The sequence below is a fragment of the Rana temporaria genome, chromosome 1 (assembly GCF_905171775.1).
Source record: "Rana temporaria chromosome 1, aRanTem1.1, whole genome shotgun sequence".
Classification (NCBI taxonomy): domain Eukaryota; kingdom Metazoa; phylum Chordata; class Amphibia; order Anura; family Ranidae; genus Rana; species Rana temporaria.
In genome coordinates this window covers 212,172,465-212,196,925 of record NC_053489.1, presented here as the reverse complement: position 1 = coordinate 212,196,925, position 24,461 = coordinate 212,172,465, and the positions used below count along the sequence as shown (strand labels likewise).

Below are 24,461 nucleotides of genomic sequence, written 5' to 3'. Positions count from 1 at the left end.
TTCCCGTCGTAATTCGCGTAGAGTATGCAAATTAGCTATTTCCGACGATCCACGAACGAACGAGCGGCTGTCGCATTCTTATACGTCGTTTCCGTTTCGACTTTTTTCAGCGTATAGTTAAAGCTGCTATCTGGTGGCGTACGCAATGTTAAGTATGCCCGTCGTTCCCGCGTCAAATTTTAAAAATGTTCTTTCGTTTGCGTAAGTCGTCCGTGAATGCGGCTGGACGCCATTTACGTTCACGTCAAAACCAATGACGTCCTTGCGACGTCATTTGGAGCAATGCACCTTGGGAGTTTTGACGGACGGGGCATGCGCAGTTGGTTCGGCGTGGGGAAGCGCTTCATTTAAATGAAACACGCCCCTACTCGCCGCATTTGAATTCCGCGCTCTTAGGCCGCGAGAGATACACTACGCCGCCGTAACTTACGTCGCAAATTCTTTCAGGATTCAAACCAAAGCCAGGTAAGTTACGGCGGCGTAGCGTATCTCAGATACGCTGCGCGGGTGCAGATCTATGTGGATCTGCCCCATTGTGTTTTTTTTCCAAATTTTCTGTCTTTTTTTGTTTATAGCGCAAAAAATAAAAATCGCAGAGATGATCAAATACCACCAAAAGAAAGCTCTATTTGTGGGGAAAAAATGATAAAAATATAATTTGGGTACAGTGTTGTATGACCGTGCAATTGTCATTCAAAATGCGTCAGCGCTGAAAGCTGAAAATTGGTCTGGGCACGAAGGGGGTTTAAGTGCCCAGTAATAAAGTGGTTAAGAGACATGACTCTCAGGCATTGATCTTGAGCTTTGCTCCAGGCTTCATTAACACTAAGAACATGGAAATATTTCATAATGCTCATTGCTCAGCAGAAAACTGAGCAGAAGGGATGAGAGTAAAATGATTGCAACAGGGAGCACTAGGCTTTCTAAGGTAACTCTCAAGGGCGAAGCTTAGTATGACACAACTCTCTGGGGATAAAAAAGAGCTACACCTTCTTTCTATTCAATCCTTATTAAAAAAAAAAAAGTTCACTAGCTGCTGATAAAGCTCAGCACTACTTGAATACAGAAGCAAACCTGTGAAAAGAAGAGTGAATTTACTTAATTTTGTTGAAACTCTGTCACTTTTGCTCCTCAGCCATAACATGTAAAGAAATAATTCCAGATGGCTGCACTTTCAAAAATCCTTTTATTGAAGCTTCATACGACAAGTGGTTGACAGATGGAGCAGGGGACAAAGAGGTAGACACGTTTCGCGCAAAAATATCAGCGCTTAGTCATTACCAGGCCATAACATGTACCTGCTCCAGTGGCTTACCAATGGGAGGGTGTCAGCAGGCGCCTCCGGGCCGCATGTCCATGTGGAGCAGCTCACCCGGCCTCTCTGTGGCCAGCCCCCTATGCGGATCAGCAGTCGGGCTGGGGGTGGAAACTACCCAGCTCCCCCAAGACCATCAAGGGGAAGGAGCCGGAACCGGATAAAAAGTGAGTGCCTGTGCAGCTCCCTGCGTGCCTAGAAGGAGTGGCAGCTGCATATAGAGGAATTGATTTTTCCCATATTCCGATATGCTGAATACCTGCAGGAGGGAGAGGAGGAAAAGCAGGCATTCAGAGGCTGCACGAGAAAAATGGAAAAAACAATTCCTCTATATGCAGCTGCTCCTGCCTCTTCTCCTATCCAACTTATTTTGCTGCCTCCCCCAGTTCCCCTCCAGTGCTCTCCAGAGTGCCCAGTGCCCTCTGGCCCCCCTGTGCAGTCTCTGACCATCTCCTGCAGTATGACTGCAGTCTCTGACCATCTTTTGCATAATGTCTGCGGTCTCTGAACATCTCTTGCATCATGTATGCAGTCTCTAACCATCTCTTGTAGCATGTATGCAGTCTCTGACCATCTCTTGTATCATGTATGCAGTCTCTAACCATCTCTTGTATCATGTATGCAGTCTCTAACCATCTCTTGTATCATGTATGCAGTCTCTAACCATCTCTTGTAGCATGTATGCAGTCTCTAACCATCTCTTGTATCATGTATGCAGTCTCTAACCATCTCTTGTAGCATGTATGCAGTCTCTAACCATCTCTTGCATCATGTCTGCGGTCTCTGAACATCTCTTGCATCATGTATGCAGTCTCTAACCATCTCTTGTATCATGTCTGCAGTCTCTAACCATCTCTTGTATCATGTCTGCAGTCTCTAACTATCTTCTGTAGTATGTCTACAATTTCTTACTAAAGCGTAAACACATTTTTATTGTATTACCGATCTGTTTATGCAGAGGGTAGGACTGTGCAGGGGAGGCAGAGAGTAAAAGGGGGCACTGTGATTAGAGATACGGGGGGCGGGGGGGGGGGGGGGTTTGGGGGTCAGACTGCACAGGGGGCTGTAAAACTTGTGCAATAAATATTCTTGAAAACATTTCAAATAGCATTTCAGATACCAGAAACCCTGCTGCACACTGTTTTTCCTGACAACTTTCCCCTGGGAGGAACTATAGCATTTAGCAGAGGAAACAGATATTTGACCTATAATTCAGGTCAAATACTTACAGTGGCCAGGGAGTAGTGAAGTGCTAGCATTAAAAAAAAAAAAAAAAAACACTTTTAACCACTAGCCGCCGTCGTTATACGGTGGCAGGTTGGCTCTTCTGCGCAAATTGCCATAGCTGTACGTCATCCCTTCAAATAGCCTTAGCAGTCGCGCGCCCACCGCGTGACATAGGAGCCAATGCACGTGGCCAGTGGCCGCAATATCCGCCAGGCACCCGCGATTGCTCCTGAGAGAGACAGAACAGAGGATCTGTCAATGTAAACACGTTCTGTGAGGGAGAGATCTGCTGTTCCTAGTGATTAGGAACAGCGATGTCTCTCTACTCCCTGTCAGTACACTCCCCCCCACAGTTAGAAAAACCTTCCTAGGACACACTTAACCCATTCCCTGCCAGTGACATTTACACAGTATTCAGTGGCTATGTTTAGCTCAGATCACAGTATAAATGTCACCGGTTCCAAAAAAGTGTCAAGTGTCCGATCTGTCCACCGCAATGTCGCAGTCCTGCTAAAAAAAAAAACAGATCGCCGCCATTAGTAGTAGTAAAAAATGGCCTGGTCATTAAGAGGGGAAAACCTTCCGGGGCTGAAGTGATTAAAGAGGAAGTAAACCCTCTAAAACATTTCCTTAAAAAAAAAACCTGCAAGAGAAAGGCATAATGAGCTAGTATGCATAGCATACTTACCTGAGATCAAAGCCCCTGCTGCGGTCCTCGGTGACCTCCTCCGTCGCCGCCATGATACCCGGAGTGACTTCCGGGTATCGCTGCTCCAGCACTGTGACTGCCCGGATTAGCGATGACGTCACTCCTGTGTGCGGGTGCCACCACTAACGGCATGATCACCGTTAGAAGTGGCACGCTCAGTGCGCCTGCGCCCGATGTCTACGCCGTAGACATCGGTGCCAGTGTTTTCTGCAAATATCTCCTAAACCTTTTAGGTTTGGGAGATATTTGTAGCATCTATAGGTAAGCCTTAATCTAGGCTTACCTGTAGGTTAAAGGGGTCGTAATGGGTTTACAACCACTTTAAATGTAAGTACATTTAGACTTATTTTGTGAAATGTACCCTGTGATCACTATACAAAGAGAGAATATAAAAACTACCACTGCTGACTTTATTCTGCAAGGTTGTCTGGCTCTCAGTGCTGACCTTCTGTCAATTTTGTTCTCCTGATTTTTCATAAAAATTACCAGCCAGCTCAATTAATCCAAATGGCACAGCTGCAGACTATTAGCAACATGCCATTATAGGTTTACTTTGAGGTAGTTGTGTAAGCCCATATCAAAAGGAAAAAAAAGTGCGCTTATCAAGTGAAAATATATACAGCTGCAAACTCAAATGTTTATACAAACAAAAGTGAACAATGGAAAAAGGTGGAGTTGCGCTAACAAATATAATAATGGTGTTTATCCCGTAAATAAGGGAAAAATATATAAAAAAATCCAGTGATGAAGAAATTTTTTTTTTTCCAATAATAAAAACTGAAGAGTCTTAAGATAAAAATGTGATAACTGAAAAAATCATAAAGTCATTTCTGTGACCAATCAAGTACATAAACAACTTGTTCAAAAATTGGTGAAGATCTGGAATGAAGACAGACAATGGACATGGATCCCAACTTTCTGGTATTGATGACCCTTACCAGATAAATAGATCCTTATATGGATCAGGCCAAGCAAGCAGCCATACACCTGGACTGCACAGGGGATCAGAATCTTTAGGCCCCTTTCAGACTGAGGCAGGAGCTGCGGTGGCGGTATAACGCCGCTAAAAATAGCGGCGCTATACCGCCGGGATTGCCGTGGGATTCGGCCGCTAGCGGTGCGGTATTAACCCCCGCTAGCGGCCGATAAAGGGTTAATACCGCCCGCAATGCGCCTCTATAGAGGCGCATTGCGGGCGGTATTGCCGCGGTTTCCCATTGTTTTCAATGGGAAGGAGCGGTGAAGGAGCGGTATACATGCCGCTCCTCTCACCGCTCCAAAGATGCTGCTGACAGGAGATTTTTTTGTCTCCCACCAGCGCATCGCCTCAGTGTGAAAGCCCTCGGGCTTTCACATTGAGTCTGCAGTGAAGGAGTTTTTCAGGCGGGATAGCAGCGCTATTTTTAGCGCTGTACCGCCTGAAAAACTCCTCAATGTGAAAGGGGCCTTAGGATCTTCCCAATGGTTCTCCAGCAGAGTGTCCAAGAAAAAAACAAATAGGCAGAAATAGTGTGATACTGTAAGGAACACTTATAGGTAATTATCACCCAGTGACTGGCAGACCAACAGTGTAACAAAAAAGACCACCACCACAGCACACACTGCTCCTTACCAGAGCCCTAGGAATGGCTAACGCAAATAGTGCAAGAGATGTGTGCAGCAGGATAGGGAATGGTCAGATCGATCCTCAAGCAGATATTCAGGTGGTAAATACGCATGTGGAAGAGAACTCACAATAGTGTGACATCATTTAGGGATTTATTGAATAAAAAAGTAATGCACTTACAGCATGGATGAAAACAATCAGCATAAAACAGTTCCGGCCGGTAATGGAACGAATTCCTCTTTTGAAATCTTTTGAGGAATTCGTTCCATTACCGGCCGGAACTGTTTTATGCTGATTGTTTTCATCCATGCTGTAAGTGCATTACTTTTTTATTCAATAAATCCCTAAATGATGTCACACTATTGTGAGTTCTCTTCCACATGCGTATTTACCACCTGAATATCTGCTTGAGGATCGATCTGACCATTCCCTATCCTGCTGCACACATCTCTTGCACTATTTGCGTTAGCCATTCCTAGGGCTCTGGTAAGGAGCAGTGTGTGCTGTGGTGGTGGTCTTTTTTGTTACACTGTTGGTCTGCCAGTCACTGGGTGATAATTACCTATAAGTGTTCCTTACAGTATCACACTATTTCTGCCTATTTGTTTTTTTCTTGGACACTCTGCTGGAGAACCATTGGGAAGATCCTAAAGATTCTGATCCCCTGTGCAGTCCATGTGTATGGCTGCTTGCTTGGCCTGATCCATATAAGGATCTATTTATCTGGTAAGGGTCATCAATACCAGAAAGTTGGGATCCATGTCCATTGTCTGTCTTCATTCCAGATCTTCACCAATTTTTGAACAAGTTGTTTATGTACTTGATTGGTCACAGAAATGACTTTATGATTTTTTCAGTTATCACATTTTTATCTTAAAGCGGGGGGTTCACCCTATAAACCCAAAAAAAAAAAAAAAATGTTTTGTTCTACCATAAAATCAGGCATTGTAGCGCGAGCTACAGTATGCCTGTCCCGATTTTTTTTTTCCCCGTACTCACCGTTTACTCGTACATCGAAGATACCGACTCCCCTCGGTGAATGGGCGTGCCTATGGAGACGGAGGATGATTGACGGCCGGCTCTGGCGCGTCACGCTTCTCCGGAAATAGCCGAAATAGGCTTGGCTCTTCACGGCGCCTGCGCATAGCCTGTGCGCAGGCACCGTGAAGAGCCGAGACCTACTCCGGCTGTCTTCGGGGAGAGTGACGTGCCAGGGCCGGCCGTCAATCATCCTCCCTCTCCATAGGCACGCCCATTCCCCGCGGGAGCCGAAATCTTCTATGTACGATTACAAGGTGAGTCCGGGGTTAAAAAAATCGGGACAGGCATACTGTAGCTCGCGCTACAATGCCTGTCTCGATGGTAAAATCATGTGAGTGAGGGTGAACTACCGCTTTAAGACTCTTCAGTTGTGTAAGCCCATATAGATAACCTTCCTTCCTAGTTACCTTCCTTATCACTAAGCAAACTATGTCAATGGGATGACCTGTCGTTTTGCCATCAGTTGGCATGCCCTTGATGTCAATACAGAGCAACTAGTTGTTCTCATCAACCACGTTGTTAACCAGCAAACTTTTTAGTTTAAGACTCTTAAGCCTCGTACACACAATCGGATTTTCATCTGACAAAGCGTAAGACTTTTGTCCAACGGGCGTTGGCCGTGAATTCTCAGCCAACAAACACAAAACTGTGTGTTTTTTCAGCTCTTTAGCATCACCCTTTGGGCAACTTCTGCTAATGTTGTGTTATGGTGAGCATTGCTTCTGAGCATGCGTGTTTGTACTTTGGAGTTTTGTCCGACGGACTTGTGTACACACGATTGGATAATTTGACACTACACATTTGTTGGCGGACAATTTTGAAGCATGCTATCCCACATTTGTCTGCGGAAAATCCGACAATTGTCCGATGGAGCATACAAATGGTGGGATTTTCCGATAACAGCCTGCCATCACACAATTCCCGTTGGATAATCCGATCGTGTGTGTGTACGAGGTTTTAGCCTAGGTTCACACTGCTGCAAATTCAAAATCGCGGTAAAATGCGCGATTTTACCGCGATTTCGCGGCTGCGATTTCGGCCGCAATTTAATGTAAATCGCGGCCCGAAATCGCAAAAAGTAGTACAGGAACTACTTTTTGAAATCGCAGATGCGGCGTCGCACTGATTAGGACAGTGCCATTGCCGACAATTGCCGCCGATTTGAGATGCGATTTGACATGTCAAATCGCATCTCAAATCGTTCCAAATCGTACCCAGTGTGAACCAGGGCTTAGGGACAGAAACTCAAACCGGGAGATATCTTTCATTAAGGAGTAACTCCACTTTTGTTGAGAAAATAAAAGACAAACATTCTCCTATGTGTGATCTATGTACATTGCAAGGATTTCAACAAACTTGGTTACAGATTCCTATCTTTTGTAATCACTGTGGCCCAGATTCAGGTAGATCCGCGCAATATTTGTGTGGGCAAAGGGCAACGATTTTTGCTCTGCGCCCACGCAAATATTTCGATTTGCCCGCGATTTGCCCGCGATTCACGGAGCAGTAGATTGCGCGGGCGCTATGCTAATTAGCCCGGCATAAGGGCGCCTAATGTAAATGATCCCGCCGGGGGCAGGAATAATTTAAATTAGGCGCGCTCCCACGCCGAGCGAACAGCGCATGCTCCGTCGGGAAACTTTCCCGACGTGCATTGCGGCAAATGACGTCGCAAGGACGTCATTTGCTTCTAAGTGAACTTACGTAAACGACGTGAAATTTAAATTTCACGAGCGGGAAGGGCGGCTATACTTTAGCATTGGCTGCTCCTACTATGAGTAGGAGCAGCCTTACGCTAAAGTTGCCGTACGGAAACTCCGTACCTTGCGTGCGCAGGGCCCGTGCAACTTTTGTGAATCGGTGGTAGTATGCAATTTGCATACTATACGCCGATCACAATGGCCGAGCCCCCTAGCGGCCAACGCAAGAATGCAGCCTGAGATATGAAGGCATAAGGAGGCTTATGTCTGTCATATCCTAGGCTGCAGTCCGCGTAGCGATGTTCCTGAATCAGGGGCATTCTCTACGCGGGAGCAAAACAGCTATTGCGCCGCGCAACCTATGGTTGCGCGGGCGCAATAGCTTCTTGAATCTGGGCCAGTGTGTTTATCTGTGCCCATGTTCTTAGTGAGTCTAATGAGAGTAGTTTTATAATTACCGACCAGCTGCTGCACCTGCAGGGCTCTGTTGGAAAAAAAAAAACTGCAGGGACTGCATCCTTTTAGACGTGATTTCCTACTGGCAGTATCTCACTAAAAATGAAATTTTTGTTGCAGGGAATACCTGAAATCTAACTTGTATCTTAGTGCAGACTTCTGGGGAAATCAATGAGCCAATCACACAAGCAGAAAATTATGTTTCCTGGCCAGTCCTCCCGTCAGCACATCATGGGTTAATCCCCTCCTCCGGTCCACCATAGTGTTGCTCACGAATATTCGCATTGCGAATATTCGACTCGAATATAGCATATTCGAGAAATCGCGCTATATTTCGAATTTCACGGTGAATATTCGCAATTCCGAATATTCGCATTTTTTCAATTTGATTTTTAAAACAGATCACATCCTATCGACGTCTAAAAGCATTGCTGGTATGATTAGAGACCCTGGGCCGAGTAGCTAAGCTGAGGCGATCCTTTTATGTTGCCAAATTGAAAAAAAAAAAATTGCGATTTTTCGCTATTGCGAATGCGAAAATGATTGCGAATTTTCGATAACTGTGGTAGGAGAACTCTGATTGTCTCTGATGCAAAAGGGGGGGGGCTTTGTGTATGTGTATGTTATGAATATTTGTATGTTTGATATTATTATTTTTTGTAAGAAGGAAAAAATTGCGCATACCTTAAAAAAGGGGAGAATACAGCAGCAACTCAAAAATGTTATACAACATAAATTAATACAAGACAGAAAATGGAGTCGCTCTACAAGAATAAAAAATATGTCTAGTGACAAGACATGTGGGCAAATTATAAAATAAGCAAGCGCAAATAACTTGTGAAATACACAGTGAAACAAATATATAAAGAAATATAGTCCCAATAATAGAAAAATAATCTTTCATAAAAATGTCTTTGATATGTGAAGTGAAAAAAAGTCCAAAGCATGCTGCATGAACGTGTTCAATCTTCAAGGTGTTTGATTGACAAATGGCTGTGACAGATGGATAGAGTAAAGAATCACCACCAATGCAAAACACTTTTTATTTTGTATTGTAAAATATCAAGAATATTCTGAGCCAATCAGAGTGCTCCTTCTGCATTTGCCGAATATTCGCAATTATTTTGTATTGTAAAATATCAAGAATATTCTGAGCCAATCAGAGTGCTCCTTCTGCATTTGCCGAATATTCGCAATTATTTTGTATTGTAAAATATCAAGAATATTCTGAGCCAATCAGAGTGCTCCTTCTGCATTTGCCGAATATTCGCAATTATTTTGTATTGTAAAATATCAAGAATATTCTGAGCCAATCAGAGTGCTCCTTCCGCATTTGCCGAATATTCGCAATTATTTTGTATTGTAAAATATCACGAATATTCTGAGCCAATCAGAGTGCTCCTACAGCATTTCTCGAAATTGCGCAATAAATATCGCATTCGCATGTTGCGATATTTCGATAAAATATCACGAATATTCTGAGCCAATCAGAGCGCTCCTCCAGCATTTCTCGAAATTGCGCAATAAATATCGCATTCGCATGTTGCGATATTTCGATAAAATATCACGAATATTCTGAGCCAATCAGAGTGCTCCTACCGCAGTTATCAAAAAATCGCAATTATTTTCGCATTCGCAATAGCGAAAAATCGCAATCATTTACTTTCGATAAAATATCACGAATATTCGAATTTAGCGAATATATCTCGAATATTCGAATATATATTCGAGATATATCGCGAAATCGAATATGGCATATTCTGCTCAACACTAGTCCACCAGTACCACCTTCTTTTAGCTAATAAGTAGGGGACCCCTCCTCCCAGTCCTTGTTCCTTTTTTTTGGTCGGACGATCAGACCACCTAAGACTCTTCCAGACAATCAAGCTACGAATGAAGAGGAAGAAAGAAAACCCCCCTGCCGAACCATCCCCACCCAGGTTCAGCCTCTCCTCGGGTTGGAAGGTCCAGAAGTAATAAAGGTATGCCCCTTTATGACACTGGACGCTCAGGTGCATGAGCTGCGGGCGTTTTTAGCTTATAGGAAGCTTACTGTGATCATAGAGGCTGTGGTGTGTCTCCTGTCCTCTGCTAGGACATGCTGGCTCCTTCTCCTTACTCCGATCTGAGCTCCGTAGGAGCGCGCCGCCCTTCCTTCCTCCACTTTATGTTAGTCGGCGGTGACCTCACAGGGGGGGCGGGGCTGGGGGCGTGCCCAAATCGGCTTTAGAAGACTCTCCAGGACAGGAGGCTCAGTGCGGTATGCCACTGTCTGGGAGAGGAAGCACTAGGTAAGCCTCCAGCTGAGGAGGATTGTGTGAGATTGTGTCAGCGCTGCACTATGCTTTCATGTCCTCATTGTTCATTTTTGCTTTGAAGTAGCTGTAATTCTGCTGTGATCTCCACACTTCCTGGTTGCCTGTTTCCTTATAACCATGGTGCTGGGAGCTTTTCACGATGGTCTAAGCTGTCATTACTGTGTGTCTAAAACTCCTCAGAACCAATCAGATTCATTTTAAAAACAAAACACTGCCCTGGATTTGTTTGTTTTTGTTCTGTGATTCTTCCCGACTCACCTCTCACCCGGAACTTCATGTATGTACCTTTAAAACCGAAAGTGAAACTAGAGGCACATTGTGTGATTGAATTTAATCTATTCTTAATCATTTTTAAAATAAATCAGTTAACTGTTATGTCTCTATACCCTGTAAACAGTAATTTCAGCAAAAAAAAAAAAAAAAAAAATTAAATAAAATAAAATTAGGTATCAATTGCTACACCGCCTGATGTGCGTATCCTGCTTCTTTACACAGCATGAGCTCACCACAGCCTCAGGATGCACCAAAGTCACCGGACAGGTAGGAGGGGTCAACGGGGGCCACAACGTAAAAGAGTGCAATACCAAGAGCTAAAGATAATGTTTCTTGGTTGTCTTTTTAGGAGCAGAAGCCCTAAGATAAGACAGGAACGGAGAAAAAAGTCCCGCCACCGTTCAAAATCTCCGCAAGCGTCTGGCTCTCGGGCAACGCATAAGTCCCATTCTAGTCCAGCACGCAAATCCAGTCACTCTGCGACTGTAGCAGAGCCAAATGCATCAAGACCCCGCCCAGACGATGGTCTTTGTTGGGCATGTTCGGCACCATCCGAACCTGGCAAACTTCTATGCACCGGCTGCATTAAGGACGTGGCTACAGGTGGCAGAGGGTATTCAGTCAGCCGCAGCCACCAAAACACCTAGAAGATCTAAAGTTAGTAGCGCCAATCAATCAGTGGGCGATGAATCACCTGCCCGGGAGACGCTATCACTAGGCTCATCGGACTCTGAAGAGCCCTCAGAATATTTTTTTGATTTTCAATATATTGAATCATTTGTCACAGCCGTGAGAGACACCATTGACTGGGGGCTCCATAGCTCAGGGGTTAGAGCACTGGTCTTGTAAACCAGGGGTCGCAAGTTCAAGATCTCGCTGGGGCCTCCACCAGAAGCAGACCTTTGGGACTCCCCATTGGGCATAGATGTGGCATTACAGCGCCTGGCCCGACAGGTCGCATTGCCATTGCAAGACCCAATGGACAGACGTGCAGACAGACCTAAAAAAGGTCTACTCAGCTGCAGGTGCAGCGTGCCGCCCGGCTATTGCCCTAACCTCAGTCTCCAGAACACTCAAGGTCTGGACCACGAGAACCCAAGCAGCCCTAAAAGCAGATACAGGGTCAGAATCAGTCATACAGACAATGGAGGAATTCGATCTTGCCGCCGATTTCATAGCAGAACCCTTTATGGACCTGACAAAGTTACTCGCAAAAATCATGGCTTTTGCAGTGACGGCAAAGAGGGCCCTCTGGCTGCGACATTGGGGAGCAGACAGCACCTCAAAACTGAGTCTCTGCAATATTCCGTTTAATGGCAAGGTGCTGTTCGGAAAGACCCTAGAAGAAGCTATTAGTCGAGCTACAGGGGGAAAGTCGGGTCTAATGCCACAGAGACCTAGGAAGACACAGCAGGCCACCCGGCCAGCCCAACCAGACTACAAAAAGGCGTATGACGCCAGGTCATACAGGCCAGGACGGGAATATACAAGGCCCTACTGGAAAAATCCACAAGATTCTTTTCTGCAGAAGGTAAAGTCTAGAGCGGCACAGACCGCGAAAAAACCCGAAAAATCTTTTTGACGGGTTAACCGCCCACCCCCCCCAGGTGGGCGCCAGGTTAATGTCCTTCAGGGAAGTATGGGCGGAAGAGGTCAAGGACCAGTGGGTCCGCAAGACGGTCAGATACGGTTCCAAAATATCCTTTCAGAATAAACCACCCAATACGGTGGTCCACACAAAATAACCGACAGATCAGAGGAAACGGAACTGCTTACAAGAATATTTAGACGGCTTACAGCAAAAGAATGCAATTTCGCCGGTGCCCCTATCCCAACAAGGAAAAGGGGGTATACTCTCCAATCTTTCTAGTTCCCAAACCATCAGGGGATCTCAGACCAGTTCTGGACCTGAGAATTCTAAACCACTTCATAGAACCCAAGACGTTCAAGATGGAGTCTGTATTTACAATCATCTCTGTGTTGCAACCAGGAGACTGGTTGATATCAGTCGATCTAACGGATGCATATTTGCACGTCCCAATCAATGAGAGCCACCAAAGATATCTAAGATTCTTGGTAGGGGAAGATCACTTCCAGTTCAGGTGTCTGCCGTTCGGCATCAGCACAGCCCCGCGAGTGTTTTCCAAAATCTTACTAGCTGTTATTGCCATCATTCGCCTGAAAGGCATAAAAATATTTCACTACCTAGACGACATCCTGGTAGTAGCACATTCGAGCGGAGAACTGGCGTCTCAACGCGACATGGTTCTAGAAATCCTATCAAAATTTGGCCGGATCATCAACAGGCAAGAGAGCCAATTGATTCCCTCACAACAGATGGAATATCTGGGACTGTTTTTCAATACAAACAGAGACCTTGTCCTCCTACCCGAATGAAAGAAGGCAGAATTGGTAGCCTGCGTCAGCAGCGTGATGAAGTCAACATCGCTAACGGCAAGAGATTGTATGACCCTACTCGGGATGTTTACTGCAGCAAGCCCAACCATTCCTTGGGCAAGATTCCACACAAGAGCCTTCCAGGCAACCTTCCTGAACCAATAGGACGGTACCTCTCTTCACCAGAGTATTCTCATACCAAGCCGGATTCGACAGAACCTAGCTTGGTGGAAGTCATCAGAGAACCTGTAGCGGGGCATGCCCCTCAGCCCCGGGGACTGGGTTCCGATAACTTCGGGTGCCGGTCTCCGGGGCTGGGGTGCTCACTGCCTCGGCAGGCAGGTGCAAGGAGTTTGGAGCAAGACGGAATCCCGACACTCCAACCTTTTGGAGCTGCAAGCAGCATACATGGCCCTGCAGGCCTTCGAGAAACTGGTACATGGAGCTCGAGTTAAACTAATGTTAGACAACAAAACAGCAGTAGCATATATAGCCAGACAGGGCGGAACCAAGAGCTTGCCACTTCTGCAGGTGGCAACCAAAATATTTGTGTGGGCCGAAGCACATCCGGAAGCCCTAACAGCAGCCTACATTCCGGGCAGCCAGAATTCCATTGTGGATCATCTGAGTCGGGAGTTCCCCGACAAGAACGAATGGGCCTTGAACAAGAAGTTCCTAGAACCAATCTTTTCTGAGTGGGGGACACCCTCAGTGGATCTAATGGCGACCCGAGTCAATACAAAGACACCCCAATTTGTGTCCAGGTTCCGTTGCAACAAAGCCTTGACCCAAGATGCCTTCTCCATTCCATGGGATTTTCCCCTAGTTTACATCTTTCCGCCGGTGCCGCTAGTAATGAGGACTTTGTTAAAGATTGCGAGGGAAAAGGTTCATACAATAATAATTCTACCCTTTTGGCCACAGAGGCCATGGTTCCCTCTATTCCTACACATGGCGTCGGCTCCCCCAAGACGTCTGCCGCTAAAGAGAGATCTCCTATGGCAGTGCCAATGTGTTCACCCCAACCCGAACAGGTTGCAAACTGACGGCCTGGCTGCTGAATCAACCAGACTCCAGGCACAAGGCATTTCAAAGGAAGTAATATCAACACTGTTAAAGTCTAGAAAGGCCTCGACCAATGTCACCTACAACAGGATTTGGGCAAAGTTTACAACTTTTGCGTTACAGAAAAATTTCGCTTTGGTGGATCCGAATGTGGCACAAGTATTGGACTTTTTGCAATCTGCTCTAAACAAAGGCTTAGCCTATAGTACATTGAAGGTACAAATTTCAGCTTTGTCGTGTTTTACAGGATACAGGTGGGCAGACGAACCACTGGTAAAACAATTCTTAAAAGCGACCATGAAATTTAATCCTCCAAGGAAGTCTCTATTTCCGGCCTGGGACTTGGGCACAGTGCTAAGAGCACTACTTCTGCATCCTTTTGTACCGGCAGAATCTTGTCCATTCTGGTTCCTAACACTTAAACTGTTTTTTTCTCCCCGCCGTAACATCGGCAAGAAGGGTATCCGAGCTAGCGGCCCTGTCCAGTAAGGAACCGTACTGTATCATCCTTCCAGACAAAGTAATTCTGAGGCCTTCACCAATAGCAACGCCCAAGGTAGTTTCAAAAATTTCACCTTAACTGGGAGGCAGTACTACCTAGCTTTACATTACCTCCTAGGCAGGAAGAAAAACTGGACCTCAGACCTCTAGACATGGTCAACCTTTTCTCAATTTACCTGCACCGTTCTCAACAAGTGCGCAAAATGGATTCCCTTTTCATCTTACCATCTGGGCCTAAAAGAGGACAAGCCGTTTCAACAAGAATAATCTCAACCTGGATCACCAAAGTAAGAAAGCTCACGTACGAGAAACAAGGGCTGACACCTCCTCAGGCAACTAGAGCTCACTCTACCAGCGGGGTGGCAGCCTCCTGGGCAGCATTTGCCAAAATACCAGTTGAGGAAATATGCAAGACGGCCAGTTGGAGTTCCTGCAAGACCTTCGCAAAGCATTAGAAATCTAGACGTGACGTCATCTAAGGCGTCTAGTTTCGGAAATGCCGTGGTATCGGCACCTTTGCAGGCAAAATAAAGAAAGATTCACTTAACCACTTACCCACCGGAACATATTGCTGCCTAAAGACCAGAGTACTTTTTGCGATTCGGGACTGCGTCGCTTTAACAGACAATTGCGCGGTCGTGCGACGTGGCTCCCAAACAAAATTGGCGTCCTTTTTTTCCCACAAATAGAGCTTTCTTTTGGTGGTATTTGATCACCTCTGCGTTTTTTATTTTTTGCGCTATAAACAAAAATAGAGCGACAATTTTGAAAAAAATGAATATTTTTTACTTTTTGCTGTAATAAATATCCCCCAAAAATATATAAAAAAACATTTTTTTTCCTCAGTTTAGGCCGATACGTATTCTTCTACATATTTTTCGTAAAAAAAATCGCAATAAGCGTTTATTGATTGGTTTGCGCAAAAGTTATAGCGTTTACAAAATAGGGGGTATTTTTATGGCATTTTTATTAATATTTTTTTTACTAGTAATGGCGGCGATCAGCGATTTTTTTTTCGGTATTGCGACATTATGGCGGACACTTCGGACATTTTTGACACATTTTTGGGACCATTGGCATTTTTATAGCGATCAGTGCTATAAAAATGCATTAGATTACTATAAAAATGCCACTGGCAGTGAAGGGGTTAACACTAGGGGGCGGGGAAGGGGTTAAGTATGCCTGGGTGTGTTCTTACTGTGGGGGGGGGGGTGGCCTCACTAGGGGAAACACTGATTTTCTGTTCATACATTGTATGAACAGAAAATCAGCATTTCCCCTGCTGACAGGAACGAGAGCTGTGTGTTTACACACACAGCTCCCGTTCCCCGCTCTGTACCGAGCGATCGCGTGTGCCCGGCGGCGATCGCGCCCGCCGGGCACACGCACGGGAGTCGGGGGCGAGCGGGGAGCGCGCGCGCGCGCCTCCGGCGGCGCGCACGCGCCCCCTAGTGGCGGCTATACGATAGGACGTATAGCTACGGGCTCTCGCCCAGGAGAGCCGACCTGCCGCCGTATAATGACGGTGCGCGGTCGGCTAGTAGTTAAGCAGCATTTATAGTTGTCGTCCGAGTCTTATATACATTTTCCCGCCCTAGGGTGTTAAATTAAATCCCATGATGTGCTGACGGGAGGACTGGCCAGGAAAACGGAAAATTGTTATTCTTACCTTCGGTAATTTTCCTTTCCTGGCCTGTCCTCACGTCAGCACAGCCTTTCCCTCCCTATAGTCTGTCGTCCGCCAAATTAGTGGAACAAGGACTGGGAGGAGGGGCCCCCTACTTATTAGCTAAAAGAAGGTGGTACTGGTGGACCGAAGGAGGGGATTAACCCATGATGTGCTGACGTGAGGACAGGCCAGGAAAGGAAAATTACCGAAGGTAAGAATAACAATTTTCCGTTTTCTGGGCAGCGTTCTGGCCACATTCTGTGTATGGAATACCTCCAGGGAGCCATATTGAATTGCAAGTTACACAAAATTACAGAGCTGCAGATTGAAAAGAACATTTAATTACAATATGACCTGTGTTGCAATTGTATACACTATGGGCTAGATTCAGATAGATTCATCTATCTTTATGCCCGGCGTAACGTATCTCAGATACGCTACGCCGCCGCAAGTTCTGTATTCAGAAAGAACTTGCGCCCTTAGTTATGGCGGCGCAAAGTATCTGTGTCGGCGTAAGCCCGCTTAATTCAAATGTGGATGATGTGGGCGTGTTTTATGTATATTAACTGTGACCCCGCGTATTTGACGTTTTTTTACTGGGATCTTATGAAAAGATCCCAGTGCGCATGCTCGAAAATCCGCCGCAAAACGTCATTGCTTTCGACGGGAACGTAAATTACGTACATCCCTATTCGCGAACGACGTCAAATTTTCAAAACTCGACGCGGGAACGACGGCCATACTTAACATTGGATACGCCTCATATAGCAGGGGTAACTATACGCCGAAAAAAGCCTAACTTAAAAAGACGTAAAAAAATGCGCCGGCCAGACGTACGTTTCTGAATAGGCGTATCTAGCTCATTTGCATGTTCCTCGCTTAACTATACGGAAGCGCCACCTAGCGGCCAGCATAAATATGCAGCCTAAGATACGACGGTGTAAAACACTTACGCCGGTCGTATCTTAGGGAAATCTATGCGTAACTGATTCTATGAATCAGGCGCATAGATATGACGGCGTATCTCCTCTTATTTTTTTCTCTCTATGAAAATGGAGTTGCCCTCTAAATTTGTGCCTGAGCCATCAATTGTTTTGCCAATAACTGGAATAATTATACCTTTGTATCTTGTTAAAACTAAAAATGTTTATGTAATTTTCACTGAGAATAGAAAATAAACCAATTAAATAAAATACAGTAAGCAATGCTCAGGGCTGGTTTTCATCTTCTATTTGTGCAACAGCGCACTAAGTTTTGAAGTCTACTCTTTTGACAGCAGCACAGGATCCACAGGCAGGCAACAGCTTGTTCTTAAAAAGGGAGAAGTGGTATTTGCAGCCCTGACCACTGGTAATGTGTCCCTATGCATTCATCACTGGCATCATCTGCTTCTAGACCTCAGGTACTTTCTTCAGAACCCACCCACAAAATCCCTATTCCTCTGTGTTTTTATCTAATGGGTATCTGTTGTGATTCCACCAGCCAGAGGAGCAACACTATAGAATCTGAATACACAAATGGAAAGGTTAAAGGGGTTGTAAAGGTTTGTTTTTTATTTTCTAACTAGGTTCCTTTAAGCTAGTGCATTGTTGGTTCACTTACCTTTTCCTTCCATTTCCCTTCTAAATGTTTGTTTTCCTTGTCTGAATTTCTCACTTCCTGTTCCTCCTCAGTAAGCTGTTTAGTAAGCTGTTCTAAATGACTTTCCACCACTCGGATGATGGTGGAAAGCTTACTGAGGAGAAACAGGAAGTGAGAAATTCAAACAAAGAAAAAAAAACATTTAGAAGGGAAATGGAAGGAAAAGGTAAGTGAACCAACAATGCACTAGATTAAAGGAAACTATTTAGAAAATAAAAAACAAACCTTTACAACCCCTTTAACCACTTGCTGCCCGCCAATGACAAATTGACGTCGGCAAAGTGGTTGTAGAATCCTGACTGGACGTCATATGACGTCGTCAGGATTCTGAGCCGCTGCGCGCCCCCGGGGGCGCGCAACACGGCGATCGTTGTTGCAGGGTGTCAGTCTGACACCCCGCAACACTGATCTCGGTAAAGAGTCTCTCACGGAGGCTCTTTACCACGTGATCAGCCGTGTCCAGTCACGGCTGATCACGATGTAAACAGGAAGAGCCGTTGATGGCTCTTCCTCACTCGCGTCTGACAGACGCGAGTAGAGGAGAGCCGATCGGCGGCTCTCCTGACAGGGGGGTTTGCGCTGATTGTTTATCAGCGCAGCCCCCCCTCGGATCGCCACATGGACCACCAGGGAAGCCCACCAGTGAAGGAAAAAAAAAAAAGTGCAAAAAGAGTCTGAAAAAAATAAAAAAGTCTGGGAAAAATAAAAAAAAGATGCCAATCAGTACCCACAAATGGGCACTGACTGGCAACATATGTAAATCAGTGCCGCCCCACAGTGTCCATCTGTGCCACCCCACAGTGTCCATCTGTGCCACCCCACAGTGCCCATCTGTGCCGACCATGAGTGCCGCCTATGTGTGCCCATCATTGCCGCCTATGTGTGCCCATCAGTGCCGCCTATGAGTGCCCATCAGTGCCGCATACCAGCGCCGCCAATCAGTGCCACCTCATCTGTGCCCGTCAGTACTACCTCATCGATGTCCATCAGTGCCATCTCATCTGTGCCCATCAGTGCCACCATATCAGTGTCCGTAATTGAAAGAGAAAACTTACTTATTTATAAAAACAAATACAGAAAAAAATAAAAACGTCATTTTTTTTCAAAATTTTTTAGTTGTTGCGCAAAAAAACAAAACGCAGAGGTGATCAAATACCACCAAAAGAAAGCTCTATTTGTGGGGGAAAAAAGGACGCCAATTTTGTTTGGGTACAGTGTAGCATGACCGCGCAATTGCCATTCAAAGTGCGACAGTGCTGAAAGCTGAAAATTGGCTTGGGCGGGAAGGTGCGTAAGTGCCCTGTATGGAAGTGGTTAATTAAAAAGGATATTATAGATTCTAGCCTAGCTGCACCAGTTTTTGCCATGTTTAATCATAAAGTAGAACTATAGGCAAGACTTTTTTTTTTGGATAACGTAAGGAAAGGTTATAATCCATCAGATTTTTATATATTTTTTCTACCATCTGTGTCCCATTGCAGAGATTTCCCTATTTTTTCTACCATCTGTGTCCCATTGCAGAGATTTCCCTTTACTTCCTGTCCCATAGCCAAACAGGAAGTGAGAGGAAATCCCAAGTCACCAGAACTAGTGTCTCCATTGGAAGATTTTCCCTCTATTACTTTTCTGGGGGCAACTCAAAAATATGAATTTTATTTTACTTTCACTTTCAATGATAATGGTAAACAGGTCAATTAAAGAGGGTGACTACTTTATGTGATACTAAAATTCTTTTTTTTTTTTTTTTTTAAATAACAAGCACACAAAGGCCCCGAACCTGCTCTTCTTAGGACCCCCCAGTGGCTCTCTCAGCTCCTCCCCGAATTTAGATAACCCCCTCTGAGAAGCGCTGAGGGGGGTTTCCTTGCGGCGCACTCGAGTCAAGCCTTTGCATCCACAGACACGAATGCTGGGCTCGGCCCCGGCGTAATTGGATTTGATTGACAGCAGCAGAAGCCAATGGCTGTGCTGCTATCACTCTATCCAATCAAGAGCCAGGAACCAGTGGAGAGAGGGATGGTGGGGACGCACAGACAGAAAATCGGAGCTCAAATAAGTAAAACGGGGGGCTGGTCACTGCAAGGTGTTTTTTCACCTTAATGCAAAGGATGCATTAAGGTGAAAAAACACAAAGGTTTTAATGGGGGCACAGACAGCAATAAAAACCGACAGGTGTTCCAATCATTCACCACTCTATCCAAAACAAAAAAAAGTTTTCCCTTTAGTTATACTTTAATTTAATATGCTTTAATGAAATCGTTACAGGCAGTGCGAAAAAAAAGACCTAGAAATATATACTGTATAAAAGTGATATCGCTCGAATACCAGCAACCATAACCATCATTATTTTTATACAGGACTTGTCTTCAATTAATTATATGGAAGGAGGATAAAAAAAAAAAAAAAAAAAAAAAAGGAAGAAATGTTTTGTGAACTATATTGTCAAAAGTATTGCGACGCCTGCCTTTACACACACATGAACTTTAATGGCATCCTGGTCTTGAGTTGGCCCATCCTTTGGAGCTATAACAGCTTCAACTACTCCAGGAAGGCTGTCCACAAGGTTTAGCAGTGTCTATGGGGGAATGTTTAACCATTCTTCCAGAAGTGCATTTGTGAGGTCAGGCACTGATGTTGGATGAGAAGGCCTGACTCGCAGTCTTCATTCTAATTCATCCCAAAGGTGTTCTATCGGGTTGAGGTCAGGACAATCAAGTTCCTCCACCCCAGACTCGCTCACCCATGTTTTTATGAACCATGCTTTGTGCACTGGTCCAAATCATTTGGTGGAGGGGGGATTATGGTGTGGGGTTGTTTTTCAGGGGTTGTGCTTAGCCCCTTAGTTCCAGTGAAGGGAACTCTTAAGGCCTCAGCATACCAAGACATTTTGGATAATTTCATGCTCCCAACTTTGTGGGAAGAGTTTGGAGATGGTCCCTTTATGTTCCAACATGACTGGGCACCAGTACACAAAGCAAAGTCCCTAAAGGCATGGATGAGTGAGCTTGGGGGGTGGAGGAACTTTACTGTCCTGCACAGAGTCCTGATCTCAACCCAAAAGATCACCTTTGGGATGAATTAGAGCGGAGACTGCCAGCCAGGCCTTCTTATTCAACATCATATATTGAGGATGAGGGTGCAGTCGTAAAGTAATTAGGCCAACACCCCAAGTAAATAGAAAGAAAGAGACAACACCCTAATTGGACTTTAATGACCTACAACAGCAAGCTATAATAAGGGATGAATTAACAAGAGAATATTTTTTTTAAGACTCAAGTACAAATTTTATTAACAAAATTGTTAAAAACAGGTTAAGGCGTAAAGACATGGTGCGAGTCACATAAATGTATACAGTTCTACATATTTCAAATATACCACGATGAGGACACCATGGCAGAGCATACACAGAAAAGACCCAATGCGTTTCAGAGGTTCATTCTTTAGTCAAGGATTTTTTTTTAGTAGTAAAACAGACCACTTCTAAAGAAAAACAAAAAGGATTTTAACCACTTCCCGACCACCTCATGTAGATATACGTCGGCAGAATGGCACGGACAGGCACATCATACGTGCCTGCCTAGACGTGGGTCGGGGGTCTGATCGGGACCCCGTCCCCCCCCCGCTACATGCGGCGGTCGGATCCCCTCGGGGAGCGATCCGGGACGACGGCGCGGCTATTCGTTTATAGCCGCTCCGTTGCGATCGCTCCCTGAAGCTGAAGAACGGGGAGAGCCGTATGTAAACACGGCTTCCCCGTGCTTCACTGTGGCAGCGCATCGATCGAGTGATCCCTTATATAAGGGAGACTCGATCGATGACGTCAGTTCTACAGCCACACCTCCCTACAGTTGTAAACACACACAAAGTGAACACTAAATCCTACAGCGCCCCCTGTGGTTAACTCCCAAACTGCAACTGTCTTTCACAATAAACAATGCAATTTAAATGCATTTTTTGCTGTGAAAATGACAATGGTCCCAAAAATGTGTCAAAATTGTCCGAAGTGTCCGCCATAATGTCGCAGTCACGAAAAAAATCGCTGATCGCCGCCATTAGTAGTAAAAAAATTTTTTTTTATAAAAATGCAATAAAACTATCCCCTATTTTGTAAACGCTATACATTTTGCGCAAACCAATCGATAAACGCTTATTGCGTTTTTTTTTTACCAAAAATAGGTAAACGAATATGTATTGGCCTAAACTGAGGGAAATTTTTTTTTTTAGATGTTTTTGGGGGATATTTATTACAGCAAAAAGTAAAAAATATTGAATTTTTTTTTTCAAAATTGTCGCTCTATTTTTGTTTATAGCGCAAAAAATAAAAACCGCAGAGGTGATCAAATACCACCAAAAGAAAGCTCTATTTGTGGGGAAAAAGGGACGCCAATTTTGTTTGGGAGCAACGTCGCACGACCGCGCAATTGTCTGTTAAAGCGACGCAGTGCCGAATTGTAAAAACCCCTTGGGTCATTTAGCTGCATATTGGTCCGGTCCTTAAGTGGTTAAATATTGTATTTTATCATATAAAAATTGTTCCCTTTGTTTAAGGAAGTAAAATTGCACTCACATGTCAGCTAATAGAGCTTTTGTACATCAGCCAAAAAAGTTAAAAGGGACATGGGGCTTTAGACTGGGATGCCATTAAAGTTCATGTGCGTCTCTAAGGGCAGGCATCACAATACTTTTGTCAATATAGTGTACGTTGGTTTAATGGTTGCACAATAGAGACATATGGACCAAGTTCTGGTAGCTGATTTTCTCTAACATCTTGTATACACAGGCTTCAGCTTGTACAGGAAGAATGTATAACAAAAACTTCTTTAAAAAATTTCCACATCTTTACAGAACTTTAGAGCATGCTTCAGCACCAATGTAGTAAGAAATGCAAAGAAGGTTACATTGAAGAGAAAAAAAAAAACACGCAAACAATGGATGGCTCAGCACAGGATTGACTAAGCAATCTTCTTATACTTTAATGGCAAAGTTGGACATTCTTTTTGAGGACAGTGAGATGCATATTTTGGACAGAGGCCAACTGCTTTACAAGATATTTAATAGAGGCCATCTACCACACCAAAATACCATCTATGAACTACATATAATGCCCTTTTTTTCATATCTCTACCCTGGAGATTTGACAAGTCACACTATCCGCCATAAAACCCAAACCATTGAAACCTGAACCAGATTCCATGGCACTACTGGATTGGATATATAGCTATAGTTTAGGTGGGATCCCAAATTTCCACACCTCTTGTTTTTTGACAACCGCTATCTACATTGACCAAATCCATGGTAACTGGAGTAAGGTACGGATTTACCTGTGTAGCTATAAATCTTGGGCTATGACACTCAGAACCAAATAATCTGCTTGGATAAACAATTTATAACTTTGGATTGGAGCTTTCCTTTAACCACTTGCTTACTGGGCACCTATACCCCCTTCCTGACCAGAGGACTTTTTGCGATTCGGCACTGCGTCGCTTTAACTGACAATTGCGTGGTCGTGCGAAGTGGCTCCCAAACAAAATTGACGTCCTTTTTTTCCCACAAATAGAGCTTTCTTTTGGCGGTATTTGATCACCTCTGCGCTTTTTATTTTTTGCGCTAAAAACAAAAATAGAGCGACAATTTAAAAAAAAAAAATTATATTTTTTACTTGTTGCTATAATAAATATCCCCAATTTTTTTCATTTTTTTTTCTCAGTCTAGTCCAGGGATATGCAATTAGCGGACCTCCAGCTGTTGCAGAACTACAAGTCCCATGAGGCATAGCAAGACTCTGACAGCCACAAGCATGACATCCAGAAGCAAAGGCATGATGGGACTTGTAGTTTTGCAACAGCTGGAGGTCCGCTAATTGCACATCCCTGGTCTAGTCCGATACGTATTCTACATATTTTTTGGAAAAAAATAAAAAATCGCAATAAGCGACTGGTTTGCGCAAAAGTTATAGCGAGCGCCTACAAAATAGGGGACAGAATTATTATTTTTTATAATTTTTTTTTTTTACTAGTAATGGCGGCGATCTGTGATTTTTATTGGGACTGCGACATTATGGCGGACACTTTTGACAAATTTTTGGCACCATTCACATTTATACTGCGATCAGTGCTATAAATATGCACTAATTACTGTATAAATGTGACTGGCATTGAAGGGGTTAACACTAGGGGGTGAGGAAGGGGTTAAATGTGTACCCTGCCTAGTGTTACTAACTGTGGGGGAAGGGGACTGACTGGGGGAGGTGACCGATCGGTGTCCCTATGTACAAGGGACACAGATCGGTCTCCTCTCTCCCTGACAGGACGTGGATCTGTGTGTTTACACACACAGATCCACGTCCTTGTCTCTGTAACCGCCGATCGCGGGTCCCTGGCGGACATCACGGCCGCCAGGCACGCGCATCGGCATCTCAGTGATGCGGCGGGCGCTCGCGCGCCCCCCAGTGGCCAGAAGGAGCGGAGGCCGTAAAAAGACGGCGAGTCAGAGAATTACAACCACTCTGCGGCCGTATAAAGTCGTACGGCCGTCGGGAAGTGG

General features: G+C 44.7%; 1 non-coding gene across 1 annotated transcript; it reads left to right on the top strand.

Annotated features, from left to right (window-relative positions):
• Positions 1–11,456: 11,456 nt before the first annotated feature.
• On the top strand, positions 11,457–11,530 carry TRNAT-UGU. The gene has a single exon. It is a non-coding gene; the product is annotated as a tRNA-Thr (tRNA).
• Positions 11,531–24,461: the final 12,931 nt, after the last annotated feature.